At 51.1% G+C, this 17,051-nt stretch overlaps 1 protein-coding gene across 7 annotated transcripts in view; it reads right to left on the reverse strand.

Moving 5' to 3' along the window:
• KIRREL3 (kirre like nephrin family adhesion molecule 3) overlaps window positions 1-17,051 on the reverse strand; it is a 551,606-nt gene that overhangs the window by 71,081 nt on the left and 463,474 nt on the right. The gene's annotated exons all lie outside the window — the stretch shown is intronic.

Below are 17,051 nucleotides of genomic sequence, written 5' to 3' on the forward strand. Positions count from 1 at the left end.
CTGCTCGGCACGGGCTTGCCTGTACACAGTCACCTTTCTCTCTGCGATAACCCAGAAGGCTGGTAGGGCAGGTACTCTTAATCCTCATTTTATAGATGAGAAACCGAGGGTCAGAGAGTCCGAGCGATGCGGACAAGGGCAGGCGGTACTAGGGCTTAGGGATCTGATAATAAGTCCTTGCTTTCTCTACCACTCATGGCTCCGTTCCAACTCACTGCTCACCACGTGGGAACCCAAGTCTTCGGCCAAGCTCGGAGTGAGGGTGGGTGTGATGGAGGCAGCAGGAAGGAAGGACTCTGGGGAGGTCGGGTGAAGGGGGGCCGTTCCTGGAAAAGGAGGTTAAATCCAGGGTGGATATCAAGGGCCCGAGGGCTAGCCTTGGACTCCCATGTCCTCCAAGTCAGCACCCTGAAAGGGAGCCCTTGGAAAAGTTGGGGGTGGTAGGCGTGGGCATCCAGGCTGCGGAAGCAGGGGTCAGCCAAGGGGGACAGACACAGATCCAAAGTCCAGGAAACTCTGTCTGGACCCCCCGGGAGCGGGGGTTGCCCTCACCCGAGTGCCACGATCACCCACAGCTCCTTCTTGGGGGCCCGAGAGGGTGGAGGGGTCCTGCTGGTGAGGAACCGAGGGAGGAGGGAGCAGAGGGCCCACTCTTGGAGCTGGGGTGACAGCAGAGGCAAGCACTCCTGGATTCCCCTGAGCATCCTTTCAGGTAGCAAGTCAAATACTTAGCCGGAGCAGCTGCATAAACTAGTTTACTTTACATGGGGCGGGGCTGACCTCTGCAGGTACCTGAGCTTAGGGCCTGTTTGGCTGTGTGTGTGCTCGTGTGTGTGCGTGTACGAGTGTCCCCCTCTCGCCGAAACAACAAGAGGGGCTGTCTTCTGTGGGCCGGGCTCCTCTGCCGTCTCTCACCCGCATAGAGCAGGTCGAGGGTGGACCCGCCTGGTAATTCGGGAGGTTCAAAAAAAATCATTCGGGTCTCCCCAGGGCACCAGCCCAAGCCACCAGATTGATCGTGTAATGGCCACACTGCACTCTTCCAGGGCTGTTAGAGCATCTCTCTGCTCAGGGAGCCTAGAAGACTCTTCTTGGATGAAGATACTCAAGCCCAGATTTCCTCTCTTCACGGTGAACCACTCGAAGAAGGTGTCACTTTATTAAGCAGGTGAAGGAAGCGGCCGAGCGCACGGGTGAGAGTGTCCAGCAGCGCGTAACCCTGTCTCCGCTGGCCTTTCTTCTCCTGGCGGTCCCTGCCGCCCTTGGGGAGGGAGACGCCCCCGCCATGGGTCCTGGATAGGAGTTTAGTGTGGCTCCTCCTTCAGTGACCAGCACGTTCTGTGAGCCAAGCCTGGGGCTGAGCCTGGAGATTCCCAGATGATTAAGTCGTGGTCTCTGGCTCACCGTGAGCCCCCAGCCCCAGAGCCCTGCAGGTAACGGCAGGTGTCTGACTCAGAGACAAGCGTTGTCCCCATTTCACAGATGAGGAACCTGAGGCTCAGGGGGTTCAGGTGATTTTCGCAAAGTCACACACTAGTGTCTTTTGATTATGTCCGCTGCGTCACTCTGGGCAGTGGGGGTGGCCTTTGAAACCCCGAAAACCCGAGATGGGGGAAGAAGGGGAGCACAGCAGGGAGTTCAGCTTCTTCCTCCAAATGATGTCATCAGCTGAGACACAAAGGAGATGGTTGAGGGAAAAAATGTGCATTTCTGCACTCCGCGTTCCCCCCGCGTTAATTCTAATCTAATTTGATCGTGCCATTCCTCGGTAAAGAGCGGCCTCCCTCCAATAAGCCAGGCTCTTCCCCTCGACCCCGCAATTGTGTTCCTAATCGGCCAGTGTGTCAGGAAAGCCTCGCCGCTAATTGTCACTAGGCCCAGTCCTACCTTATGCGCCAGGTAAGGGATGGCAGCAAGAGGTAATTATAATCAGATCTACTTAGTAATTATAACAGCTCCTGACTGGAAATTGTTTTCAGTTAAATATTCCCAGGGAAGTGCTAACAGTCCCCGGGGCTGCTGGGAGCCACAGACACAGGGGAAGGGGCTTGTGAGGAGTGGGCGACCTCACATCCGTGGTTTTCATCCTCTGAGCTTCCATTGAGTAAAGAGACTCAGAGGAACTCGTGGCTCAGAGGCCAGGAGGTGGGTGGACCCATGGGGACAGAGCCCGACTGGCATCCGGGTCACCTGGCACCTGTGGTGGCACTTTTCCCCGCACATCGGAGGCTGAGGTCTCTCACCCCACAGGGCTGCCCTCAGTGGGTGTGCAGCAAATGCCAATTAGTGAGTGGCTCAGGAGCCCGGCATGGAAACTTCTGGATCATTAAAGAAACTGTACATGGCTTAGGCATCACGGGATATGTACTGTTAAAATCATAGTTGAATTGAATGGGATGAAAGGCTTTCATAGGAGTTCCCTGGCTAATGGAAATCGAGGGGGGTGACTCTCACCCCCACTTCGGTGCCCTCTCTCTGGGCACTTCTTTCTTCTTTGTCTCTAGCGAGGGCTTTGGCAAAGTCTTGGTTGTCCTACCTTCTGTTGACCAGGATCTAAGTAGCCAGTGCCTCCCTGCCAGGTCCATGCCCTGTACACCGTGTGGTTCTCTTCCTTGGGGCCATCAGACTTGGTGATGAACTTCCTCAAGCGCCTGCCATGGCTCCTCGCTTATGATTATTTCTTTTAAGAAACATCACTCTTTCTAGTTTCCCAGTCTCAGCAGATGTTCTCAAGTTTGTATGTCTTTTTATTTATTTATTTATTTATTTATTTATGGCCGCATCACGTGGCCTGCGGGATCTCACTTCCCCGACCAGGGACTGAGCCTGCGTCCTCGGCAGTGAAAGTGCGGTGTCCTAACCACTGGACCACCAGGGAATTCCCTGATTTTTTTTTTTTTTTTTTGCGGTACGCGGACCTCTCACTGTTGTGGCCTCTTCCGTTGCGGAGCACAGGCTCCGGATGCGCAGGCTCAGCGGCCATGGCTCACGGGCCCAGCCGCTCCGCGGCATGTGGGATCTTCCCGGACCGGGGCACGAACCCGTGTCCCCTGCATCGGCAGGCGGACTCTCAACCACTGCGCCACCAGGGAAGCCCCCTGATTATTTTTAAATAATCTACCAAGTAATTTAAATAATTAGTCTACTAAAATTCTACTCATTCTTCCAAGGGAGAGTTCAATAGTCACTTCCTCACAAAGGCCTGCCAGACTTTCTCAGTTGAAACGAACTTTCTCTGTATTTTGTTTACACACGCAAACACTTCTTTCCTTCTGCTGTGTATGATTGCTAGATCGTTTGTATGTTTTCTCTTTCCCATGGTGATAAACTCCTTGAGGGCAGAGACGGTGTTTATACCTCCCCTTTGCATCTACATGATGCCTTTACACATAGTAGGAATTTAATAAAGACTTGGTGAGTAAAGCAGTGAGTGAATTAATGAGAAGCTTCCACTCACTGGCTGCATTATGACATCAATGCAAATGGTGATGGGAAGCTGACCTCTACGCCTCCAGGTCCAAGTCTTTGAACCTGTGTCTACTGTTGGATGCTGTGGGGTTTTGGGGGCAGGATTGGATGGCCTTTGGCCAGGAACGCCCGAGTCCTGTTTAAACGAGCCTTCCTAGAGCCCCATGTGGCTATTGGGCACTTGAAGTGGGTCTAGTGCCACTGAGGAACTGTAGTTTTAGTTTTATTTAATTTTAATTAATTGGAAATTAAATAGCCACTTGTGGCTGGTGGCGGCCATGTGGGACAGCAAGATCTAGAGGCTCCACTGGGAGTCCTCAGAGACCCATCGTCCAGGGCAGCACGAAGGGCCTGGAACCAAAGCCCATTTGGGATCAAACGAGGTTGCTCACAAGTTATTCTGGTGACTCACATTCATTCAATTGAGAATGAGATCTATTTTTAATGCATTCTTACTTTTTCGGTGCTGATTTGGGTATGATGTTGATGATAACTCTATTAACTGGAATGCAAGCTTAACCGGGGAAGAGCCTCTCCTTGGCCATGTTGAGGAACATGAGTCATTTTGCTTAGTTCACTGCCTGTGGAGCAGACCCCGCTCCAGCCCATCCTGGGTCCTGTTTCTGAGCCCCACCCTATACGGGGCATTTCCATACCAGGCAGTGAGGGGCAAAGAGAGTTCAGCTCCAAGCTCTGGGCTCTTTACAAGAGATCCTCTGTTAGCAGGGAAGGAATAGGCTTCTACTCTTCTAGGCCAAACTGATTGAATTGTCCAAACTCTTCTCACACTTGAAACCTCACCTAAAACGGGTTCAACCCTGCCCTTGGTGACTCCCCTGGCACGACTGGGTGCGGCTGGCCTGCCTTGCTTCCTCTCCTTTCCCGTTCCTGTTTCTCCTTTAACCTTCGATTCTCCCTGTGAGCTCCCTGAAGGCAGGTCTGGGATTGGCAGGATCAGGGGCGACAGATTCAGTGCAGGTAATGGGATGCATGGAGCGCCCCAGGTGAGCGGGGGCTGGCAGCTGCACCGCCCCAAAGGGAGCAGCCATCCCACATGTTGCCAAGCAGGCGAATGGGCCTGATGTTGCTGGGTCTTTACAAGAGAAGCCAGGATCTGTATCTTTAATACATAACCCTTCAGAACCTGAAATGTTGGCGATGAATTTAAGAAACTCAAAAGATGCTTTGGGAGCCAACCAGATGCGGCTGTGTGCCGGATCTGACCTGCCAGCTGCCACTCGTGAGCCTGGGCTCAGCGAGTCTTAGGGTCCCTGCCCACTCTGATATCTCTCATTCTTTGGCCTACGCCACGCCGCCTCACACAGAGGAGGCATCTGACGCATCTTGCTGGACAGAGTTCCAGACTCCTCATGTGTGCGAGGCCCAGGGCACTGTCCTGGGAATGCTGCCCACAGCACCCAGCCCACTCCCTGGGGCAGGGTAAGATGTGGCAACTCCTCTGTCCCGTGGCCATTAGAAGAATCCATCCCCTCTGGGCGGGCACACCTCGGAGGGAAAGCGATTCAACTAAGCACCGTTCACAGTGGCGAGTGCTAACATCCTCCCTCCAGAGAACAATCTGCTATTGATTTTTAGGACCAGGGGCTGGAGAATCACTCTCCTTTTTTTTTCCTTTTGGTGCTGTATCTCTGGTCAGTAAATAAGTGGGAAATAAAGGATTCACAAGAAAATAGAATGCAGTCAAAAGGTAAATTGTGAGCTTAAAAGCCCCTAAGAGTCTGCCACAGCCTTGGAAATGTTTCCTGGTTTGACTCGCTCGTCTGTAAGCCCAGCTTTCTGCGCTCCGATTTGCATCTCGGAAACGTAATCTTGAAAAGTGATGTCCCTCAGCTGCATTTCATTGGTGTAGAAACTGAACAGACTGTTGTATTACAATAATAACATCAACAATGAACCTCCCTTTGCCTTAATTATTTTTCTGTCTCGCCAATGGAACCCTTTTAATAAGATTTATAGGTGGTGGGTGTGTGGCTTAGATAACGGGCCAAGCTGATTTCCCCTCACTGGGTGTCACAGGTATAAAAACATGAACTAAAAGCGTCACAGTACTTAAGTAATAATAACGTCAACATTTCACCCGCCTCGCCCTTAATTCTTCTTCTCTCTCACTCTTGTCATCTGAACCTGTTCAGGTAAGATTCCTGCACAGATAAAAACCAAGGGCTCTCATTCTCTTAGGCAGGTAAGCTGCTGATTTTCTGCGATTCTGTGTGGGAAGGGAGCTGGGAGTGGCAGAAACGCTTTCTCTCATATCTTCCTGGGGGCCGGTTTCTGAGCCTGCGGATCCTGGATGGACCAATGGCTGTGGGCAAGGAGGGCAGGTGACTGTGAAGGCAGACGTGGGCACTGGGAAGGGCACGCTGGCCTGGGAGGCAGGCGGGCACCAGAAGCTGGGCACAGAGGAGGGGCCGTTTCTGTACTCCTTCTCTCTCCCATAGGTGCCCCTAGGCAGGAGTGAATGGGTCTCATTGGACTGGTGGGGAGAGGTTCTGATTACACATACCATTAGGTAAACTCCCGAGGTGGTGGGCAAGGCAGCTGGGATAGCCCTAGCTTTACTGCTAGTTTGCTGAGTGGCCTTGGGGAAATAACCCAACTGCTCTGAGCCATAGTTTCTTAAAAATGAAGATCTTGGTCTAGATTAGCCATTCTTAAGTTTTGGGGAGCTTATTGACTGACTCCTTTGAACATGTGAAACCTCTCCCTGGAAAAGCACATCTTCATTCAGGAATTTGCATCCAGTTGTATAAGGATAAAAGACTTCACTCCCAAATCCTTGGCATTGCCCTTGGTTCCTGCTGTTCTCTTCTACTGCGGTCCACTGCTTCCACTGCTACCATCCTGGTCCGAGTCCCCTCACCTCTCATCTGTATCACTGCAAGAGTCTCTCACAGGTCTCCTTCCCTGGTCCTCTTACAGTCTGGTCTCAATCCAGCAGCAAGGATGGGGCTTTTAAAATGTAAGTCAGATCATGTCACTCTTCTCTTTAGAATCCTTCAATGACTCTGCTTTTTCACTTCAAGTAGAGATTTTCCCCCAAGATTCACAGCTAAATTCTTCACCTCTCAAGTCTGTTCAGAAGCCACCTTCTACAGAGAAAATCTGAATAGAACTATGTCAAGTAAAAAAATTGAATTAACAATGAAAAATCTTCCCACAAAGAAAACCCCAGGCCCAGACAACTTCACTGGTGAATTCTATCAAATATTTAAAGAATAAATATTATCAATCCTTGACAAAATCTTCCAGAAAGTAGAGGAGGAAGGAACACTTCTTGACTCATTCTACAAGTCCACTGTTACTCTGATACTAAAGCCAGACAAAGACATCACAAAATAACTACAGACCATTGTCCATTGTGAATATAGTTAAAAGCCCTCAACCCAAAATAAGCAAACTGAATGCAGCAACATAAAAAAGATTATACACCATGACCCAATGGGATTTTCCCCAGGAATTCAAGGTTGGTGCCACTTTGGCACTTTTTAGAAAAAGTTAATTATAAACTTTCCACACAGCCTAGCTAGTCCACTTCCTAGGAATCTACCCATGAAAACTGAAAACACATACATACACTTGGACTTGCATGTGAGTGCTCACAGCAGCACGATTCGTAACAGCCTCAAACTGGAAACAGTCCAAATGTCCATCATGTGATGAAGGAATAAACAAAATGTGTCAAACCATACAATGGGATACTAAAAAGAAATGAACTATGGACACTTGCTACAACACAGATGAATCTCAAAAACGTGATGCTAACTGAAGGAGCCGGACACAAAGGCCGCGTATTTTGAGTCTATTTATATGAAATATCCAGAAAAGGCAAACCTATGAAGACACAAAGCTGATCGGTGGTTGCTGGGTCTGGAGGTGGGAGCAGAGATGGACAAGGGATCGTTCTAGGAAATGACCTAATACTGGATTACGGTGATGGTTGCATAACTCTATCTACTAAAAATCATTGAGTTGTGCACTTAAAATGGGTGGATTTAATGGTATATAAATTATACCTCAATAAAGCTCTTAAAAAATAAAGGGGAAGGTGAAAAAGGACACTTCCTCTGGGAAGTCTACCCTGAGTGCTCAACCTGCTCTTTTCCCCAGGAAACCCCACTCCTTATACTCTGCTCTACATTTTTTGATAGCACTTACCACCTTCTAATAAACTATAACATTTTCTTCTTGTATTTATTTTTGATTGATGAACTCTTTGCTAGAATAGAAGTTCCACGGAGTCAGGAGATTTCAGTCTGTTTTGATTACTGACGTATATTTCCCATGCCTAGGACAGTGCCAGGTGTGCAGAAGGTACACAGATGTATGTTGAAAAACGTAATGAGGGAAGAAGCCTTCATTGGCAGGTTCCTTCTGAAACGGAGAAGGACTCTGTGGTCCTTCCCCACCATGTCCTCCACCTGCCCTTTGTCTGTAGATAAACTTTAGCCAAAGAAGAAGTTTAATCAGAGAAGTGAGAAAATGCGGAAGCAAAGGGAAACAGCCAAACAGGACAAAATAATAATAGTTTAGTCACTAAGCAAAGTTAAGGACCTTTAGTTCCTCCTCAAAGGCTATAGATAATATTCTGAGACATATTCTGTGAGGTGTCTGGTCGATACTGAAACCTCCACCAGATGGAAGAAGTTAACTGCATGGTGACCGGACTGTAGCCATGACATAAGCTGCCACAATTCTGAGAACTGGCCTCAAAGAAATGGGAACAAACCGACCCTGGAACTGAAGACTAATTGTGCTAAAGACAGTCAAGATGACACTGACCAGATGACCGCATGACCAATTTCAAGATGAGTGTCAGAGCTGACTGTGCCGTTTCTACATGTAGCCCCCTCCCTCTGCCTATAAATGCTGGAAACTCCCCTTTAGAAGCTCTTGCCCACTGATTGACAGCGGGGAGTCGACCTTTGGACAAGAGTCTGCCCTCTCCCCCAGTTGCCGGCCTCTGGAATAAAGCAAACTTTCCTTTCCATCAATCTTGCCTCTTGAGTATTAGCTTTCGAGCAGCGAGCAGCTAGACACCACTTTTGGTAACACTTATATCTCTAATATTCTCTAATCAAGGTTTGGTTTTGGGGGAGCTTCTCTTGGTCCTTAGTAGAACTGTTGCCCAGGTCAAGTTGGTATTTGAGGCTGGGGCTGGAGGAGGGACAGGGCAGTCCCAGGTGACCCTTGCTCAAAGCCCGCCATTGTCTGTCTTGCAGAGTCAGAAAGGACTAGTTTTCTCTTCCCAGGCATCGTGCAGCCTCCAGTTTATTTCTTTTTTTGACCTCAGTCGACCCATCTGCAAAACAAGTTTTCCTGATCACCTTATTGAACGTGTGTCTTTCTCTGTGTGTAGACAGAGGGGAAGCGAGTAGAGGGCGTGTTTGCGGCCAGAGCGTGGCCAGCTCTTCCGGGAGGATGGCTGTGGGACCACCAGCCCGCTCCCCTGTTTCTTCCCTTCCACCCAGGAGGCTGCAGGGGTGTTCCTGGCACTGTGTGATTTCTCAGCTGCTGACACCTTTCCTGACATATTTACATATGGAAAGTTCTCCCTTCCTACAAACATTTACAAACACCTTGATGGACTTGTGAAAATGTGAAACTCTTTTGGAAGCCAGCCTTCGTGGGCTGTAGGGCTCAGCTATTGATTTTTGCGAGACAGAGGCAGCTGTGTGGGCTTCTGGGTGCCTACGAACCTCCCACTTAGGCAAACCTCCTCCACAGGCACAGAATAACTTAGAGGCCCAGGGCGACAGGAAAAGAAGCAGCGGGCAGTCCCCTGACGATGAGACTTACTGGGATGGAAAACGGATGCTGCAGGTCCGGGGCCCTGGCTCCCATGGCACATCTGGAGAACAGGGCTGCCGGGACAGGTCGGGACAGGTTTTCTGGAGCCGTTGGTTTGTTGTGCAGGCTCCCTCTCTGCCTCTGGGGGCCTGGGCAGTGAGAGGGCTCAGACAGGGCTCCTGGAGCTCCCTGGGGCTGGAAAGAGACTTACTCACAGCAGTAACTGTGAACAGAGTTTTGGGAAAGGGGCGGGGCATGACAGCAGAAAGGGCAAGGGTTTTTGAGCCAGAAAGACCCAAGTTCAGGTTCTAGCTCTTTTTCTTTGTTGTGGTGTGACCCGGGGCAAGTGAATGGGCCTCTTGGGTGTCATCTGGATAAGGAGACCTCGGGCCTGCCTGCCAGAGATGATGAGAATTTTAAAAAAGGTCCCTGTGTGGATGACGGAGAGACTGAAGATTCCCGAAATGCTCCTCTCTAGCTGGACCTAAAACAAAGGGCTCATCCCAACACAGCGGCAAAATAACAAAGCTCTGGCCGTTCCCAGTCCCAAGGCGGCTCTGGGCATCCTTCCTCTGCAGAAAACTGCCTGCAGGGAGAGACTGGCTGCCGGCTTCTGCTGGCCGGCATCGCATCCCGTCGCTGTGGGCTCCTCTGCTGGCCCGGGATGCGGGTTCTCTTGGCAGTGTCCCCGTGAGTCTGCCTTGGGTTGTGTGACCTCACCTCTAACCTCCCTTGCCCATTGGCTGCTGGGGGCAAGCAGCCCATTGGCTGCTTCCACTTAGTGGCATTTTCTTTCTCATTTCATGCTGTAATGGAGATTCATTGCTAGTTTTAAATCCATAATTGGCCATGAAACCCTCGTCCCGGGCCTGGGCTGAGGTCGGAGAGGAGAAATGGTGGCTCTTCTTACCCTTTCAAGGTCCCCCTGTCCACCCCAGCCTCTCGGGCTTTCCCCAGGGCTGGCCTCGGGCAGAGTCCTGGGGGTGACACCCATGCTGCCCCACAGGTTGGAGCCAGGAGAAGGCCCTTCGCTCCTGGGGGACTGGCTGGGTTCGCCCCTCTCAGTTGGCTGTGACTCCTCCCTCTGCTTCATTCCTCATTAGGGGAATCAGGGGAGAAGTGGGCCTCGTGCTGGGGGTGTCATGCTTCGCCTACTCCATTCTTTTCTGGGCCTGAGGAGGAGCCGGGTCACCGAGATTTGTCTATTTCCCAACAGTCACTATTGTCTTGAGTGAGGGTTCTTGTGTCTTTTCACCGTGGAGGCACTGATGAGTCTGCCAAGCTCTGAACTTTGTGTGCGTGTGTGTGTGTGTGTGTGTGTGAATATGTGTGTGTGTGCGTGTGTGTGTGTGCGTGTATATGTGTGTGTGTGCGCGCACACGCGCACACCAGTGCATTTGTCCTTGATGCATGGTGTCATTGTGTGTCTGGATGCATAAACAGGGAGCCTGGTAAATGGCCAGTGGCCAGCTGGACTTCCTGACTGAAGACCCAGGGGGGCACCCAGAGACAAGTGGGCTCTTGCTTGTGCTTTTTCAGGTGGGAGGGATGTTGGAGGCCACGCCAGAGGAGGCAGCCCTGTGATGGCAGAGCTGGTGAGGGCCTCCTCAAGGCAGCTGCATTCTGAAAGTTACAGGGAAGTGGCTGGAATTTCATGCGTAGCCATGGAGCAGGTGGTTCCATGCTAAAGGGCTGACACCAGAGGATCAAGGTCCTGACTTTCGCAAATCTCCATGGTCTGAGCCCACGCTCCCCTTTGCTGAGCGTTGGAGCCTGTTCAGCGTCTCCCAGGGTCATGCTTGGTTACAGCAGCGGAAGGACATATTATCCTTGCTCCAGTGTATTTGCTTTTTTGACCTCAGTCAAAAAAAGATCATTGTTCCCTGAGTCCTTCTTCCCTCGCTCACTATAGGAGCAGGGGAAGAAACTCAGGGAACAATGATCCCTAAACCATGACGGAATGAGGGAGAAGCACAAACAGTGGAGTGGATCTGCATGCCATCCTTCCAGCTCCTGCTTTTCCCAAGGAGGAGGAAAGTGGGTCCCGAGAGGTTAAGCAGCGCGGTCCCAGGTCTCACGGCTGCTCCGTGGCAGGACCGGGGCAACGATGCTCGTTTCCTGACTTCCAGGTCAGAGCCCTTGTCTGGCTTGGACATGGAGAAGTGGCGGTGCCCCAGACATGGTGGAGGCACCCTCAGGACTGCAGGGCTGCCCTGGACAGCCTAAGTCGCTTAATGATGGTGGGGGACTTGAGGGGAGGGTCAGCAGAACTAGAAATGGAGTGGTGGAGGGCCAGGAGCAGGGGGCTGAGAGCCTTGCATACAGCAGACCCGGGGCTCCTGCCAACTTCCCTGCCTTCCCTTGTGCTGCTGTTGAAAGCAAGAGATGCTGGAACAGGGAGGGGAGGGGCTGGCCCTGGGGTGGTCGTGTGGGTGCTTTGAGCGGTGAGCACTTTCCAAGGTCGTGTTGGGCATCTGAGCCACCTCGGCAAGGCCGCTTACTTGGACCACTTAGCTCTCCCATCATTGGCTGAGTCTGTTCCAGCTGCCCTTGGCGATGGCGGGTGGGGTGAGGTGGGGGATGCTCGTCCTTGTATCAGGTCTCCTCCTTCTTGGAGAGGCCCCTGCCTGCCCCCTGCCACCTACATTCAGGCCAGGAGGGGAAGTGCTGAGCTTGCCTCCGTCCCTGATGGGTCCCCATCCCCTCTGGAGCCTTGGGAGTCGCCCAGCATCTGTGAGTCTCCTTCTACCCCGCAATTGCCACCACGATGGATGGGCCCTGGCTAGGGAGCAGCGGCCTCTCCTGACGTCCTACTGAGGTTGACATGAAGAACAGGGAGATGGGGGTGGGCAGAGAGGCCATTCCTCTCCACACAACATGGCCAATTAGAGGAACAGGGAGACTGTCGGTGGTGCGGTGGAGACTGTCGGTGGTGCGGTGGGGACGGTGTGAGCTCACAGCAGGAGGGAGGGTCCATCGTGACTCAGCTCCGAAGTCAATGCACCTCCACCCAATGGCTACAGGGAGCTCCAGGAATATCCTCCATCTCCCCTGATCCCCCATCAACAACGGCTATGGGCAGCCACGTGGGGGCCATATGGCATTGAACCCAAGTGTGGACCTCAGAGACAAGAACCCCACCCTCAGAGAGCTTATAATATAATTTGGAAGAGAGGGACCATTTGTCAGCTCGAGGTAACTCAATGACCCCCAAGCCACACCCACCACGTAAGCTACGCGAGCAGGTGGGCACAGAGTTAAACCAAGAAATCAAAGAGGGGTGGGCACTGGCCAAAAAGAGGGGGAGGGGTGGAATCCGCTTCTGGTCCAGGGGACCTTGGGGGTGGCCTGGGTCCCTGAGAGGGCAGAGGAGCAGGAAGGGAGAGGAAAGAGCCGGCAGCAGGGGCAGGTGTGCATGGGGTGAGGTGCACAGCGGCTCAGGCACATCTCCCATCTGGAAATTTGGGAGATAAGGATGCTTTTTTCTGTTACTCTCTCCCATCTCTGGCTTGTTTGCTGCCCCAATTGGTGGGTGATTGCAGGGTAATGAATGTGGCAGGAAACAGGCACACAGCAGAAATGTGACACGGCACCTAAGACCAGGCTGGGCCCCAGGAAAAGCAGGCTTAATGAGGAGATGAGGAAATCAATTCTGCTTGTCTTCCCAGGCACGCGAGCTATGAGAGGCCTGCAGGATTCGTGGATTTCTGCCTTTGTATTGGATGGAAAAGCTTCTCTAGAAAATGGAACCTGATCCCCCAGGAAGGAGGAGTTGCTTGTTGGTGTCTCTTAACGTTGCAGGAATAATAGTAACAACAACAACGAGAGGGATAATAACAACAGCCAACACTTGCATGCCTTACTGCACACCAGGCACTGTTGCGAGAAAGGCCTTACATGTATTATTTTATGAAATCTTCTCCATACCACTAAGGGGGCAGGTACAACGATTCCCCCATTTTACACACGAGGAAACTGAGGCACAGAGTGGCTGAATAACGGTCCAAGGTCACGCCACAGGTTTCAAGTGCAGGCAAGCTGGCTATCAGAGTCTGGGCTCTTAACCATGAAGCCGTGTTGCTTCTGTGAACACAGCACAGCACAACACAACTCTCCCATGTATCGAGGGCGTACTGTCTGCCAGGTACGGTTCTTTGTGTAATCCCCCTAGTCAGCCCCACCCCTATCACTACAGTCCCCCGATGGACACTTACTGAACCCCTGGTATGTGTCTGAGCTGTGCTGGCGTGAGGGCTGCTCACTGCCTCCTAGACACTCAGTGGGGGAGACAGACGTGCGAACAGTGACTTTCAATGTAATGTGCCGAGCGTTGTGATTGAGGTGGGGATGGACGGCTAAGGAGTCGGGATGGTTGGGCCACATGGGGTTCAGGGAGGGCTTCCTGGAGGAGGTGATATCTAAGATGAATCCTGTTAGGTGAGCAACAGTTAGCCAAGGGAAGAAAGGTGGGAAGTGCGCTCCAGGCAGAAGCACATGTGAGTGGAGGGAGGAGTGTGGTGAGTGGAGGCCGCTGCGAGCTGGTCATTATCCTGGAGCGGGGGCTGGAGAGCAAGCCGAGGGGAGGCCTCAGAGGGCCTGCGTGCCACGGAGGGAGCTTGGGCTTTGTTCTGTGGAGATGCTTCCTCACCCGTGAAGAGCCACTCAGACCATCCCCTACTGAAAGTGTGACCGGGTGGCTTTCTCACCACCAACTTCTGGAAGAATGAATTTAGAAGCCAGTGCTCTTGGGCTCTGTTTCAGCTCTGCCTTCCCTTGCTGCAGGACCTGAGTTATGTACCGTCTCTCTCTGCACCCATCTACCCAGAAGGTTAGGGGATTGGGAATTGGGGGATGCTGCCAGCAGTGTGGACTTAGAGACCTTGCCCTGCAGCTCCCCTGCTGAAAGAGTTGCAGACAGCGCTTGTGGCTTTGAAAAACCCACAAAGTGAAGACACATTTGGACCTTATTCGTTTGCCCCAAAGTATTTGGGGTTTGACGTCATTCTAAAGATGACTTCTTCATTTAAACTGACTTACTCTCCATCAGAGTTAAATAATTCATGTTGACTTAGGAAGCTTTCTTTCTTTCTTTTTTTTTTTTTTAACATCTTTATTAGAGTATAATTGCTTTACAATGGTGTGCTAGTTTCTGCTGTATAACAAAGTGAATCAGCTATATGTATACATATATCCCCATATCTCCTCCCTCTTGTGTCTCCCTGCCACTCTCCCTATGCCACCCCTCTAGGTGGTCACAAAGCACCGAGCTGATCTCCCTGTGCTATGCGGCTGCTTCCCACTAGCTATCTATTTTACGTTTGGTAGTGTATATATGTCCATGCCACTCTCTCACTTCGTCCCATCTTACCCTTCCCTCTCCCCATATCCTCAAGTCCATTCTCTACGTCTGCATCTTTATTCCTGTCTTGCCCCTAGGTTCTTCACAACCATTTTTTTTTTTTTTTAGATTCCATATATATGTGTTAGCATACGGTATTTGTTTTTCTCTTTCTGACTTACTTCACTCTGTATGACAGACTCTAGGTCCATGCACCTCACTACAAATAACCCAATTTCATTTCTTTTTATGGCTGAGTAATATTCCATTGTATATATGTGCCACATCTTCTTTATCCATTCATCTGTCGATGGACACTTAAGTTGTAAGAAGCTTTATTTCTAATGGGAGCCACAAGACAGCTGAGTTAATATTAGAACAGACCAGGAAGAAGAGGGAAATAGGATAGGAATACTGGGAAAATCCCCCTTTTAATAATTAACCTGACATCCACTATCCTCCCCCCCGCCACTTCCAATCCCTCTTACCCTGCTCTGCTTTCTCATTTTCATAGCACTTGTTACCATCTGATATCCTACACAGCTACACAACGTACTTGCTTAATGTTTATTATGTATCGACTGTCTCTCTCTCTCTGCTAGAACACGAGCTCCACCGGGGCAGGCGTGCTTTTCTCTCTCATTTACTAATGAATCTCGAGTGCCTGGCACATAATACGTGTCTTCTTGCTCTGGGTCCCCCAAATCCCTGCCTTCCGGGTTTTCAGGAAGTTAGAAGGATCACATCATGCAATATCACCCTTACAGCTCTGGCCCTGGAACCGTCGTGGTATTTTTCAACTCAGAGGTTCCGGCAGGTGGGAGAAGCAGCAGTGTGCATGGGTGTGTAACTTGAAAGTGCATGCCACTTAGTGGCATGTGTGTTAGTTTCATGCTCGCAACAATTCTCGGAGATTGGTATTTTTATTATCCCCATTTTATAGATGAAGAACCAGAAACTCCATCCATTCATTCAATCACTCATTCGTTCATTCACTCATTCCTTAAAAATTCCCAACGTTACTGAGTATCTACCCTGTACTAAGTACTGGTTATAGGGTTGAACAAGAGGCCCAGAAGGAGCTCTGAGGACCTTGCCCAAGGCCACACAGTGAGTAAGCGGCAGGCAGGTATTCTGGTTCTCGGTGCCGCCTCTTCCCCTTGCACCACAGCTCTGCACACGGGGGTCCCGGGCAGCGTCCCGGCAGAGCTGGCTGGGTGTGCATGGAAGCTGGATGTGGAGGCGGGCTCTGGGGCTAAGGTGTACAGCCAGAATCCCAGCGCTGGGCAGGACTTTGAAAGGTCCTTTCTGTAGCCTCAGAGTGGGATGTTGCCTAAAATACCCTCATCAGTTACTGTCTATGACTCAGGCACCATGTGAATTCGGGTTCCAGTGGGGGATTTTCCGAAAATAGCTGTTAGAGCAAGTTGGGCTCCTTATTGCAGAAGTTGTTGCTTTCTGGGAGCTGGATGGTTCTTCATAGTAATAGGTCATCTTAGTTATCACCACCTTTATTTTACAGATGAGGACACTGGGACCAGAGAGGCTGAGTAACAAGGTCACACAGCTGGTTAATGGCAGGACCATGACTGCTGCCTCCAAGCCTGTGGCTCTGCCCCTGACACCATGACTCCAGAGGTGCTCTGTGGGGTGGAAGGGCACCCAGTCCTTGCCTCGCTCAACTTCACAAGATCTGCCCCTTCCCCTTTTTCCTCTCTGTCCCCTGGCTCCTACCCTCTGTCTCCCTGAGGTAGGAAATGCTCAGCTCACAGTTGCTCCTTGCCTGATTGCATCTGAGAGCTGGGAACACAAGGCTAATTAATGTGTCTGTGACTCTAGACTTGGCTGCCGGGCCCAGGTCCCCGTGCCCTCCCTGGAGCATGGCAGACTCTGAGCTGGCCCTCTGACTTCTCTAAGCAGGCTGCCGGCAGTTGCATATTTTAACAGTGCACATCTGTTGGCTATATAATCTCTCGTATTTGCCCTTCTCACTTGGTGCTTTGATGGAAGACCCCTGCGGGTCTCCCTCTGTTCCAGCCAAAGTGTTTGCTTTGCAATTTTGCTGGAATACCATCCGATTCTGCTCTTACAACTTCTGCAGGTTCTAATCAGGCTCTTACTTTATTTAATTAAACATCTATCTCAGGCCAAATACGGACTAAATTAGGAAAGCTCTCTCATTCCTGGAACATAGGGAAAGCAGCGGCCCCCTTGGGGATATGGCTGGGACAGTTTTCCAGGCTGAGATGTCACCGCCAAGCAGATGGGATCTTGGCTGGGAAGCTGGCTGCCCAGGGTAGAAACAGCCCTCTCTCTGCTGGGACAGGAGAAGCCCTGTCTATCCACCACCATGAATAGACCAGGCTCCCTTTCCAGAAGGCTGGGACAGCTTCTGCCTGTAGGGCCTCCCTCCAGGGCAGTAGGTGGGGCTGTATAC

Source organism: Pseudorca crassidens, chromosome 9 (genome assembly GCF_039906515.1).
Source record: "Pseudorca crassidens isolate mPseCra1 chromosome 9, mPseCra1.hap1, whole genome shotgun sequence".
NCBI classification, from domain to species: domain Eukaryota; kingdom Metazoa; phylum Chordata; class Mammalia; order Artiodactyla; family Delphinidae; genus Pseudorca; species Pseudorca crassidens.